At 37.2% G+C, this 12,892-nt stretch overlaps 2 protein-coding genes across 2 annotated transcripts in view; both read right to left on the reverse strand.

The window, feature by feature from the left end:
* LOC125866233 (cytochrome P450 CYP72A219-like) overlaps window positions 1-12,892 on the reverse strand; it is a 221,818-nt gene that overhangs the window by 172,988 nt on the left and 35,938 nt on the right. The gene's annotated exons all lie outside the window — the stretch shown is intronic.
* The window catches only part of LOC125866255 (60S ribosomal protein L11-1), a 60,491-nt gene that overhangs the window by 25,370 nt on the left and 22,229 nt on the right, over window positions 1-12,892 (reverse strand). The window lies entirely within an intron of this gene.

The following is a 12,892-nucleotide window of genomic DNA, read 5'->3' on the forward strand; positions in this document are numbered from 1 at the left end:
AACAGTTGTCCGTACAGGATTTCAAATTTCAAAATCTAGACAGAACTTGTCCTATGTTGCGTCCCATATTTCGATTCCATAACAACTAAATCAGAGTTTTACATAAACATAAAAGTTGTAGTTCTACGAAGTAGATTTCCAAATCATATTTATTCACTGTAAACGGAGTTCTAGAGGATGAGATATGCATAAATTACCAAACACTACCCAGCTCATGAACAAATTTCTTCACTTACCAAAAAGAAGTGTGTGTCTCGAATTCCAGCCAAAAGAACCAAGTTTTCTCTTGTGATTTTGAAGAACAATCTGTTTAGATATGTTTCTAAGGGTCTAAGGCTTGAGAAAAATGAAATTACTAAAGGAGGGGTGAAAATATATAGTCAAACAAGTGATGTTTATCCCTTGGGCAGCTGTCCTTCAAAGGTGCTGCCCAAAAATTTGTGTGCTACCCAAAATGCATACATATACACCTATATATATATATATATCCCTCGTCTCCTTTTAAAGTTATACATAATTCTAATTAGAATATTACCTAAACACCCCATCACAATCCCTTAAATTACGATCACAATTTATGTTAACCAAGCTAGCAATTATCACAACATTTCAAGTTCCTAAAATGAGAGTAAAACATATTGTAGTAATTAACCAATGGTAAATCGACATGCGACTCTTGGTTAATATTTAGGGGTGTTACACGACCAACAGTAGATGATGGGAAATCCTCACCTGCCAATATATATCCAACAACTGTGAGTAGCAGAGCATCTTGTAGAGTAAAAAGCCCCCGTTGAGCATCCATCTTATTATTTCCCTGTGAACTAACGGAAGCACTTTTATTTAAGAGATCACTAATTTGAGCAGCAAGACTCTAGCTTGTGTCTCCAGCATTTACGTGTTCAGTATCTTCTCAGCACTGTTAAGTGCTTCCCATTTAGCACTATGTGATTCATCTGAAGCAAATAATGTTGCAGCTGCTAGCTGGATGATTCCTTTGTTTTTCGCCAGAGATGACTGGCTTTTAGCTAATGCCTTAATCATAGGCTACAGATTTAGACAACAGTAATTCAAACATGTCGTTAGGTGTAGGAAGAGTTGTTCCACCTAAAATTAATTCGACTTCAGGTCTGCTGCTCTCGGATAATGCCTTCTGAGCTTCTTGAACCTATTGGTACAACAAAAAGGGACTATTATTTAACGTAGCATCAACGAGCATGGGTTGTATATGTACATTGCAAGTTCATTAAAGAAATGTCAAGGAAACAGATTTAAAATGGCACTGAAGAAGGGTTCAAGGAAAAAAAACCTCAACACCATTTATGCACATAAACTTTCAACTTTTTCCGTACATCTTCTGTCCGGTCAATTACACTGTCTTCATACAAATTATGTGCACTTGCAACAGAACTGAAATTAAGAGTTTCCTCTTCACTAGTGGTTAATTGTGACCATCCTTCATCTTCAGAAGATCTCCATCTTCCCACTTAACTGCTAAGAGAAGCCACAGTACTCTACATTAGGCTCGTTAACAATGTGAGATTGTTCTAAATGTCACACCTCGAGCCTACACCCTGGGCAGGACTGGCACTCAAGAACCCTTGTTGGCCCCAAGCGAACCATTGGCCTGACTTACTTACTCAGCGGAAGACTTAAACATATGAAATATAACTCATGCATTACTTAAGGAATGCTGTTTTAGCCAATAATGACAACTCAAGTCTTAAACGTATACAACTAAAATGAATAAGACTAAAGAACTATAACTATCTGTCTATGAAGCCTCTAAAACAAAGAGGGATGTCGAGACAAGACCCCTGGTCATCCTAATAATGAAATACTAAAAGCAAAGTAAAAGGAGTTCTCCGGAATGCAAGGAGGCTCACCAACTGACTCTGAGTGCTCAACTGGATCAACGAGGCGTTGGGTGATGATTCTGGTTACCTATATTTGCATTATAATAAGATACAGGCTAACTGGCATCAGTACATTGAATATACGAGTATGCGAGTTGGAATGCTAAACACAACATAGGCTTGAAAAGAATATGAAAGGAACATTTATCTTGGCTTTACTCAACTATGAATAACTTAACTCAACATAAATCAATAAAACATATGCAATATATAGAAAGCTTGTAAAACAATGGAAAACATCTTAGTTCGTTAAAGAAAATGCAATAACAACTCAACTTTACTAATATAATAAAGTAATATAGTTTATGTGGGAGATTTTCTAACCGACAACCATCACTATGAACCTAAGTGGTGATACAACGTCTTGCCCACACTGCCAGAATTGTCCTATAGTTTTCCATCATATAGAATGCCTTAACTAAGTGGATCCACTAGTCTATGCTAAAAACCAACTTAAGGAGTCATCTAAAAAGTATGATCATTTACTACCCATATGGCTATATGGTTTATGGAGACTTGAGTTAATATGAACTCGCATCCCCATATCGGTGCTCAAAACTACTCCAAAAATATACTTAGCTCATATGTTTTTATAACAAACTTATTTCTTTGGTTTGATATAATTACTCAAAACTTAGCTTAAAAGCTCTCTTGGAATCAATGTTCCTTTTCTTGCTCAAATGTGAAAACATTTCTTAACTTTTGGGAATACTTAGTTCCCATATAAACTTTTAGAGAAATGAACTCAACTCTTTTAATCTTTGCTTAACTTAAAACTTAAGTCTTAGAACAAAGTTAAAACGTTTGTGAAAGACTTTTGAAAACTTTACGAACTTCTCTTGACTTGCTTCTTAATTTCTAGACTTGACTCTTTAACTTTCCTTGAATTGAATTATGGATTCAAGGTTCATGATCTCATGTTTATGGATGATTTCATGATGTTTAGACGTACCTTAGAGTTGGAATCAACTAGAAACCATAGGTGCGTTGCTAAGAAACTAGTACGAAAAGGTGGGGGAAGAATGGGAAGAACTGGCGTCCCTAGCGCTCTGAGAGGCGCGAGGCGCCAACCCTTGAAGTTCTGAAACTGACTTAGGGCGCTTTGGCTGGCGCGGCGCCTCAGAGGTCAAAGTTCAGAGACCCCTCTTTGGGGCTCTGAGAGGCGCGACGCCCCAAGACCCTCCCCAGGTGTTCCCCGATTTTTCTTCAACGTTTTTCATATCTAAACCCTCTAATTTCACTTCATTTTTTCCCCAAACACTTAGAATCATTTATACCCTCAATATATAACATATTCAACTCGAAATTACACCTGGAAACATTATTCAAATCTCAAGAAAACTCTAACAACACAACCCACAAGAATTCAAACGAATTTCATCAAAAACTCAAAGGATTTACTTTCAAATCTAATAAACTTCAGTGAATTGAATCACGATTGGCACGTGGGTGAACTAACTCAACGCTATGTGATCTCACATACCTCATAGGATTGAATCCTTAGCGAAATCCACAATCAAACTCGCACGTTCTTGACGATTCTTGATTTTCCTTTTCCTTTCTCCTCTTTTCTCTTTTCTCCAAGCCCTAGCGTGAACTTCAAATTTTCTAAACTGGCTAAAATCTGATTTTACCCCAATTAAACTACTAACAACGAATTAAAACAATTGGGTAACGAAAAGACTAAAACGCCCTTCCAAAATCCGGATTAGACTTTCCTTATCTAAACATCCCAACTTCCAAAGGGCATATCTCACTCATACGAACTCGGAATTACGCAAACTCAGCGGCGTTGGAAATATAATTCAATGATGTTTCCTACGATATCTGGAAACACACCTAAATCATCCTGATCTAGGAGTTATGGTCGTTTAAAGTTGACTTAAAACTCATTTTTAACTTAACTTGAACAAATTTCCAGATTTTCATTATTTCCTAAAATCACTATTTCCAATTATTGACTTATTCCTAGTTATTTCAATTTGAGAGATGTTACAATATCTCCCCCTTGGGAACATTCATCGTCGAATGAGATTACTCTTACTAGGCTAAGGGTGTAATATCAACCATTCAGTTCAAATACCCAACAAACAATTGCAAAAACAACATGCCAACTTATAAATAAATACCAAGAAAATGATAAGTACCTTAATTTGGAACTTCTCCGGATTCGAAGATATGTGGATATCTCTTTTTCATGTCCTTCTCAACTTCTCAAGTAGCTTCTTCAAAAAATTGATTCCTCCAAAGAACTTTGACTGACGCTACCTCTTTTGTTCTCAACTTGTGAACTTGAAGATCTAGAATCTGAACAGGAATCTCATCATAAGACAACATATCCTTGATCCCAATATCTTCGATTGGTATGATTAATGAAGAATCGAACATGCACTTCTTCAATATTGAGATGTGGAATACTGGATGAACCGCTGCTAACTCTTGTGGTAGCTCTAACTCATAAGCTACATTGTCAATCCTCTTGGATATTCTGTAAGGACCAATATATCAGGGACTAAGCTTCCACTTCTTACTAAATCTCATAACACCCTTCATGGGTGAAACTTCAAGTATACCCAATCATCTACCTCAAACTCTAACTCCCTTCTCCTAACATCAATGTAGGATTTCTGACGACTCTGCGCTATTTTCAACCTCTCTTGAATGACTTTCACCTTCTCCATAGCTTGATGAACTAAATCAAGTCCTATCAACCCAGCTTCATCAACTTCAAACCATTCAATAGGAGATATGCATCTTTTCTCATAAAGAGCTTTATAAGGAGCCATTTGGATGCTAGAGTGGTAATTATTGTTGTAAGCAAATTCAATAAGAGGTAGGCGATCATCCCAATTACCTTTGAAATCAATCACACATGCCCTCAACATGTCTTCTAAGGTATGAATAGTGCACTCTGTTTGCCCATCTGTCTGAGGATGAAATGCAATACTTAAGTTTACCTTTGAACCCAAGCCTTTTTGGAATGACTTCCAAAACTGTGCAGTAAATTGCGCACCTCTGTCTGAATTAATAGAGATCAAAACTCCATGAAGTCTAACCACTTCTTGAAGATACAACTTGGCATAATCCTCTACTGTGTGGGTAGTCTTTACCGGTAAAAAGTGGATTGATTTTGCCATTCTATCAATAATCACCCATATCGAATCATGCTGCCTGCGAGACCTTGGTAAACCCGTGATGAAGTCATATTAATCATCTTTCACTTCCATTTCAGAAATTCTATATTATGGGCCAAACCACCAGGACTTTGATGCTCTACTTTAACTTGTTGGCAATTCGGACACTTAGCAACAAATTATGCAATGCCCTTTTTCATGCTACTCTACCAATAAACTCCTCTCAAGTCGCGATACATCTTTGTGGAACCCGGATAAATGGAATATCTGGAGCTATGAGCTTCCTCCATGATCCTCTCTTGGAGTCCATCCACTATTGGTACACACAATCTACCTTGATATCTCAATACACCATCTCCCCCTTGTTCAAAAGCTAAATCTTTTTGCTTATGAACATTTGCCTTCAATTCAAGAAAAATAGGATCTTGATCTTGCTTTTCTTTCACTTCTAACACTAATGAAGACTCGGCCCCATTCATCATCACTACGCCTCCTTCTGTGGAATCCATCAGTCGGACTCCTAAGCGTGCAAGTCTATGCACATCTTTCGCTAACTCTCTCTTTTCTTCCTCAACATAGGCGATACTACCCATAAACAACCTGCTTAAAGCATCAACAACAACATTAGCCTTACCTGGGTGATAAAGAATACTCATGCCATAATCCTTGAGTAATTCTAACCATATTCTTTGCTTGAGATTAAGCTCTTCTGAGTAAACACATACTGAAGACTCTTGTGATCAGTGAATACATCTACATAAACACCATACAAATAATGACGTCATATCTTCAAAGCAAATACACAGCAACCAACTCTAAGTCATAGGTTGGGTAATTTTTCTCATGAACTTTCAACTGTCTGGAGGCATAAGCTATAACTTTGTCATTTTGTATTAACACACAACCCAAACCCACTCTAGACGCATCACAATGCACCACAAAACCTTGCATACCTTCTGAAAAGGTCAAAACTTGGGCAGTAGTCAACTTCTTTTTCAATTCCTGAAAGCTTTTCTCACAAGCTTCAGACCATTGAAACTTCACTATTTTCTGAGTTAACTTGGTCAAAGGGGACGAAATAGATGAGAACCCCTCTACGAACCTTCTATAATATCCAAACAAACCCAAGAAACTCCTAATATCAGTTGGAGATGTGGGTTTAGGCTAATTCTACACTGCCTTTATCTTTTGGGTATCAACTCTAATTCCATCACCGGAAACTATGTGGCCCAAGAACGCCACAGACTCAAGCCAAAACTCACATTTAGAGAACTTAGCATATAACTCCTTATCTTTTAAAGTCTGAAGAACTATTCTGAGATGGCTAGCATGATCTTCTTCATTCCTCCAATAGATTAGAATGTCATCAATTAAAACTATAACAAACATAATAAGGTCCATGAACACGTGGGTGCATTGGTTAAACCAAACGGCATGACCAGAAACTCATAATAACCATAACGGGTCCTGAATGTTGTCTTGGGAATATCACACTCCCTTACTTTCAACTGATGGTAGCCAGATTTGAGGTCAATCTTAGAAAAACAAGAAACACCCTGAAGTTGATCGAAAAGATCATCAATTCTCGAAAGAAAATATTTGTTCTTGATGGTAACCTTGTTCAATTGGCGGTATTCTATACACATCTTAAGGGAACCATTTTTCTTCATCACAAATAAGATCGGAGCGCCCCAAGGTGAGACACTTGGTCGAATGAAACATTTATCTAGCAGATCTCTTAACTGTTTTTTAAGCTCTTTCAACTCTGCCTGTGCCATTCTATGTGGCAGAATAGAGATGGGACGAGTATCAGGAAGAATGTCTATGCTGAAGTTTATTTCTCTCTCAGGAGGGACTCCGGGTAGATCATCTATAAAGACTTTTGGAAACTCTTTTACTATAGGAACTGACTGAATATGAGGTATCTCAACACTAGAGTCATTAACTCGGACTAAGTGATAGACACAACCCTTAGAAACTAACTTTCTTGCCTTAAGGTACGAAATGAAACGACCCTTAGGCACTGCTGAACTACTTTTACACGCTAAGACTGGCTCATTAGGAATTTGGAACTTAACAACTCGATTTTTACAATCAATAGAGGCATAACAAGCATGAAGCCAGTCCATACCTAGAATGACATCAAAATCTACCATGTCTAACTCAATTAAATAAGCCATGGTGTCTTTATGATTGATGGAAATAACGCAATCACGATAAACTAGCTTAGCTATAATAGACCCCCCAACATGTGTAGAAACACAAAAGGGTTCACAGAGTTTCTCAAAAAGAACATCAAAATTATTTTGTAACATAAGGGGTCACAAAAGATAAACTTGCTCCTGGGTCTAGCAAAGCATAAACATCAAGAGAAAAGACTTTGATCATACCAGTGATAACATCTGGAGAGTTCTCTTGCTTTTGGTGACCAGTGATCGCGTAGAGGCGGTTTGCTCGTACTGGAAGTAGCTCCTCTAGGTGTAGCCCTGTCTGGTGGAGTAACTGATGAAAATTGGGCTCTATTGACCTGATTTCCACTACTTTGCCTGTTCTTAGGGCACTTTTTCATGAAGTGACCTTCTTGTCCATACTTGAAACAACCTGACTGGCCATCACGACACTTATCTGGGTGGGTTCTACCACACCTAGCACATCCAGGAACCCAGTTACCTCCTTGTGCCACATTACCCTGAGACTTTGCAGGTCTAGCTCTGAAGTTCTGCGAATTCTGACCATTATACTCACATTTGTTTCTGGGTGCAGGTGCACTAGCAGATGATAGAGCAGGTCCCTTTTGCTTTTGCTGAAAGGACGAATGGTTCACATTACTTTTCTGTTGCCCGGATTCACTCCCTGTCTTAGCCTTCTTGTTTCTAAACTCTTTCTTGTCCCTCGGTTTTTCTTCCTCGACCTGTTGCATATAAGTCATCAACCTCGCTATATCCATGTCCCCAATTAGTATAGCTGCCCTGCCCTCTTTACTTGACAGACGGGATAACCCAGCAACAAAAAGACTCATTCTACTCCTCATATCCGCAACCATCTTTGGAGCATAACATGATAGTTGGGTGAAATTCAACCTATACTCATGAACACTTAGTGACTCCTGCTTTAAGGTAAGAAATTCTCGTACTTTAGCCTCTTTCAGTTCTCGGGGGAAGAAACACCTCAAGAAGGCCTCCTCAAAACAAGCCCTCGCAGGTGATGCATTCTCAACTCGATTCTTCTTCCATTGATCGAACCAAGTCCTAGCAACATCCTTTAATTGATATGCAGTTAGTTCTACTCGCTCAACATCGGCAACGTGCATAATATCAAATACCCTCTTCAGCTCCTCAATAAAGTTTTCTAGATCCTCGGTAGTGCTCGAACCAGTGAAGCTTGGAGGTTTCATCCTCAAGAATTCATGAATTCTCAAAGTGTCAGCCTCTTCTTATCGAGCCTCTCTTTTTTGCCCAACCTGATTAGTCACAACTTGACTTAGCATCCTTATTACTTCTCTAAACTCAACGTTAGAGACTTCCCCTTGAGGTTTCACTTCAGGTGCATTTGGTAACTCTTGCTCCTCAATATTACGCCTAGCAGGACGACCTTTGACAGCTCTTCGTGGAGGCATGATTAATTGAAAAACACGCGCAAGTACGAATTAGAAAGAAACTTTTTAGAGATCAAACTCTACGCACGAAATGAGTGTGAAAGAAGTGAGAAAAATTCTTAAATGTTGTAGCCTCTTAATTGTAGATTTGGTGCGCTTTACACCGATAACTAGGACTCTACAGACACGGCTTCATAGACTCCCTAGGACTCTTGAACTATGTGTTCTGATACCAAGTTGTCACACCCCGAGCCTACACCCTGGGCGGGACTGGCACTTGAAAACCCTTGCTGGCCCCAAGCGAACCCTTGGCCTAGCTTACTTACTAAGCGGAAGACTAAAACATAAGCAATATAACTCATACATAACTTAAGGAATAATGTCTTAGCCAATAATGGCAACTCAAGTCTTAAACGTATGCAACTGAAATAAATAAGACTAAAGAACTATAACTATATGTCTATGAAGCCTCTAAAACAAAGAGGGATGTCGAGACAAGACCCCCGATCATCCTAACAATGAAATACTAAAAGCAAAGTAAAAGGAGTCCTCCGGAATGCAATGAGGCTCACCAACTGACTCTCAGTGCTCAACTAGATCAACGAGGCGCTGGGTGATAATCCTGGTTACCTATATCTGCATCATAATAAGATGCAGGCCAACTGACATCAGTACATTGAATGTACGAGTATGCGAGTTGGAATGATAAACACAACATAGGCTTGAAAAGAATCTGAAAAGAACACTTATCTTGGATTTACTCAAGTCCTGAATAACTTAACTCAACATAAATCAATAAAACATATGCAATATATAGAAAGCTTGTAAACCAGTGGAAAACATCTTAGTTCGTTAAAGAAAATGCAATAATAACTCAACTTTACTCATATAATAAAGTAATATAGTTTATGTGGGAGATTCCCTAACTGACAACCATCACTATGAGCCTAAATGGTGATACATCGTCTTGCCCACGCTGCCAGAACTGTCATATACTTTGCTGTCATATAGAACGCCTTAACTAAGTGGATCCACTAGTCTATGCTAAAAACCAACTTAAGGAGTCATCTAAAAAGTATGATCATTTACTACCCATGATGGCTACATGGTTTATGGAGACTTGAGTTAATATGAACTCGCATCCCCATATCGGTGCTCAATAGTACTCCCACAATATACTTAGCTCATATGTTTTTATAACAAACTTTTTTCTTTGGTTTGAGATAATTACTCAAAACTTAGCTTAAAAGTTCTCTTGGAATCGATGTTCACTTTCTTGTTCAAATGTGAAAACATTACTTAACTTTTGGGAATACTTAGTTCCCATATAAACTTTTGGAGAAATGAACTCAACTCTTTTAATCTTTTCTTAACTTGAAACTTAAGTCTTAGAACAAAGTTAAAACGTTTGTGAAAAACTTTTGAAAACTTTATGAAATTTCGCTTAACTTGCTTCTTAACTTCTAGACTTGACTCTTAACATTCCTTGAATTGAATTATGGATTCAAGGTTCATGATCTCATGTTTATGGATGATTTCATGATGTCTAGACGTACCTTAGAGTGTTGGAATCAACTAGAAAACATAGGTACGTTGCTAAGGAACTAGTACGAAAAGGTGGGGGAAAGAATGGGAAGAATTGGCGTCCCTGGCGCTCTAAGAGGCACGGGGCGCCAACCCTTGAAGTTTTGAAACTGACTTGCGGCACTCTGGCTGGCACGGTGCCCCAGAGGTCAAAGTTCAGAGACCCCTCTTTGGGGCTCCTCTTTGGGGCTCTGAGAGGCGCGACGCCCCAAGACCCTCCCAATGTGTTCCCTAACTTTTCTTCTCCATTTTTCATCTCTAAACCCTCTAATTTCACTTAGTTCTTTCCCCAAACACTTGGAAACATTTATACCCTCAATATATAACAGATTCAACTCAAAATTACACCCAAAAACATGATTCAAATCTCAAGAAAACTCCAACAACACAACCCACAAGAATTCAAACGAATTTCATCAAGAACTCAAATGATTTACTTTCAAATCTAATAACTTCACTGAATTGAATCATGATTGGAGAGTGGGTGAACTAACTCAACTCTATGTGATCTCACATACCTCGTAGGATTGAATCCTTGGCGAAATCCACAATCAAACTCGAACGTTCTTGACGATTCTTGATTTTCCTTCTCCTTTCTCCTCTTTTCTCCAAGCCCTAGCGTGAACTTCAACTTTTCTAAATTGACTAAAATCTGATTTTACCCAAAAACTCCTAAAAACGAATTAAAACAATTGGGTAAGGAAAAGACTAAAATACCCTTCCAAAATCCGGATTAAACTTTCCTTATCTAAACAGCCCAACTTCCAAAGGGCATATCTCACTTATAAGATTTCGGAATCGCGCAAACTTGGCGACGTTGGAAAGATAATTCAACGATCTTTTCTACGGTATCTGGAAACACACCTAACTCATCCTGAGCTAGGAGTTATGATCATTTGAAGTTGACCCAAAACTCATTCTTAAGTCAAACGAATTTCTAGATTTTCATTATTCCTAAAATCACTATTTCCAATTCTTGTCTTCTTCCTAGTTATTTCAATTTGCGAGATGTTACACTAGAGTTTAACTTTAGTGATACATAAATCCACATAGGATCTGAGGCTTGGGCAACATAAAAAACTTATCAAGGTGAGAAAACAAAAGGGAGAACTGTTTGTTATGCATCTATTAAAAACTTCTATCATATTTTGCTAAAAAGAACCTAAACATTGTACTTCTTTTTTTCAAATAAATAAATCACATTCACAAATTTTATCCCTCCATGCCACAAATCACAAGTGATCCATAAACTTAACTGCATTTCCAAGATCAGTTCTATATTCAAGAGTGATGTCTTAAATGGAGCAATATGGTCAATGAAGATTCATATAGCTAATCCCAACTTAATTGAAATTGTGACATCATAGTTCTTGTTGCTAGTTTAGACTTAAAGTCCAAAAATAATTCACAAGTTAACAAAATATGAAATTGTATTACATTATCTCTTATCTACAACACAAATTCAGAAGAACGACTATCTTTAATAAAGAAATTAAGCTTTTTGCTTCTCCATGGCAACATATTCGATATATCTCTCCATGAATTTGAGATTCACACATTCATGGATATATCTGAAAGCATTTAATTTGGTCAGATCTATGAGGAAATCTTATTATTAAGACTCTTTTCAAAATACTAATTATTTTCCGTAAATCTCAAACAACATGAATGCGACTTAAAATATCGAAGGGAGTTATTCATACTCAAGCAAATGAATGAATGCAAATGAACCATTTCGCAGAGTTCAAGGGTACATTTGGATTTATTAAGAGTGACAACTAAATATATATAGCGAGATTGACTATAATTTTAGAAATTTGTCAATTTTTTTTCTTTATTGTTATAGAATGTGAATTGTTTCTAATATTACAATGTAACTTTACACCTAAATATTATCTCATCACCGAAAGCATCCTATAAAATAAGAGTCGGTTACCGATCGATAGATCATCTTCACAACCGCTTCAACTTGCCAGGTAAGTATAAGTTGGCTGTCCACGCCCTTTTTCATGATCGAGATGGTTTAACGACAAAAAGTAGAAATAAAAAAAAGAGAAAACACATTAATTTTTTATTTATCTTTCATCAATAACCACAACACGTTCATTTTAAGTTCCGTAACAATTTTTTATGCCAATCAACCTTTAATTATTTTTCATCGACCAACTAAAAAATTATGATAGTTAGTTACTGTTATTGTTTCTTTCTTTCAATCAGGGGCGGAGCCAGCATGGCGGAAAATATTACTATATATACATGGTTAAAATTATTCTTTTAGATGTATATAATAGATGTCGAACCCCCTTAGACTAGTTCGTATGTTTACTCCTTCGGATTTTGAACCCCCTTATTGAAAATCCTGGCTTCGCCATTGCTTTCAATATAGTATATAATGCCTTTCTTATTAATTGTCATCGTATTTTCACTTGCGTAGTTTTTATGTTCAAAACTATCCAACCTTGAAAATTACTTTTCTTTTCTTCATTTAAATCGAAGGTCTATCAAAAATAAGTCTTCGCATTCACACATAAAAAAAACAAAATCTGCATAGTATACCTACTATTATTTTCAAATTACATAAATTTGATTTAAAAGACGCTAATTGATTTTGAATCAAACTATTAACGGAAAATATGAATAAATCATTTGCAAAATATAGACAT

Source organism: Solanum stenotomum, chromosome 5 (assembly GCF_019186545.1).
Source record: "Solanum stenotomum isolate F172 chromosome 5, ASM1918654v1, whole genome shotgun sequence".
In the NCBI taxonomy this organism is placed as follows: domain Eukaryota; kingdom Viridiplantae; phylum Streptophyta; class Magnoliopsida; order Solanales; family Solanaceae; genus Solanum; species Solanum stenotomum.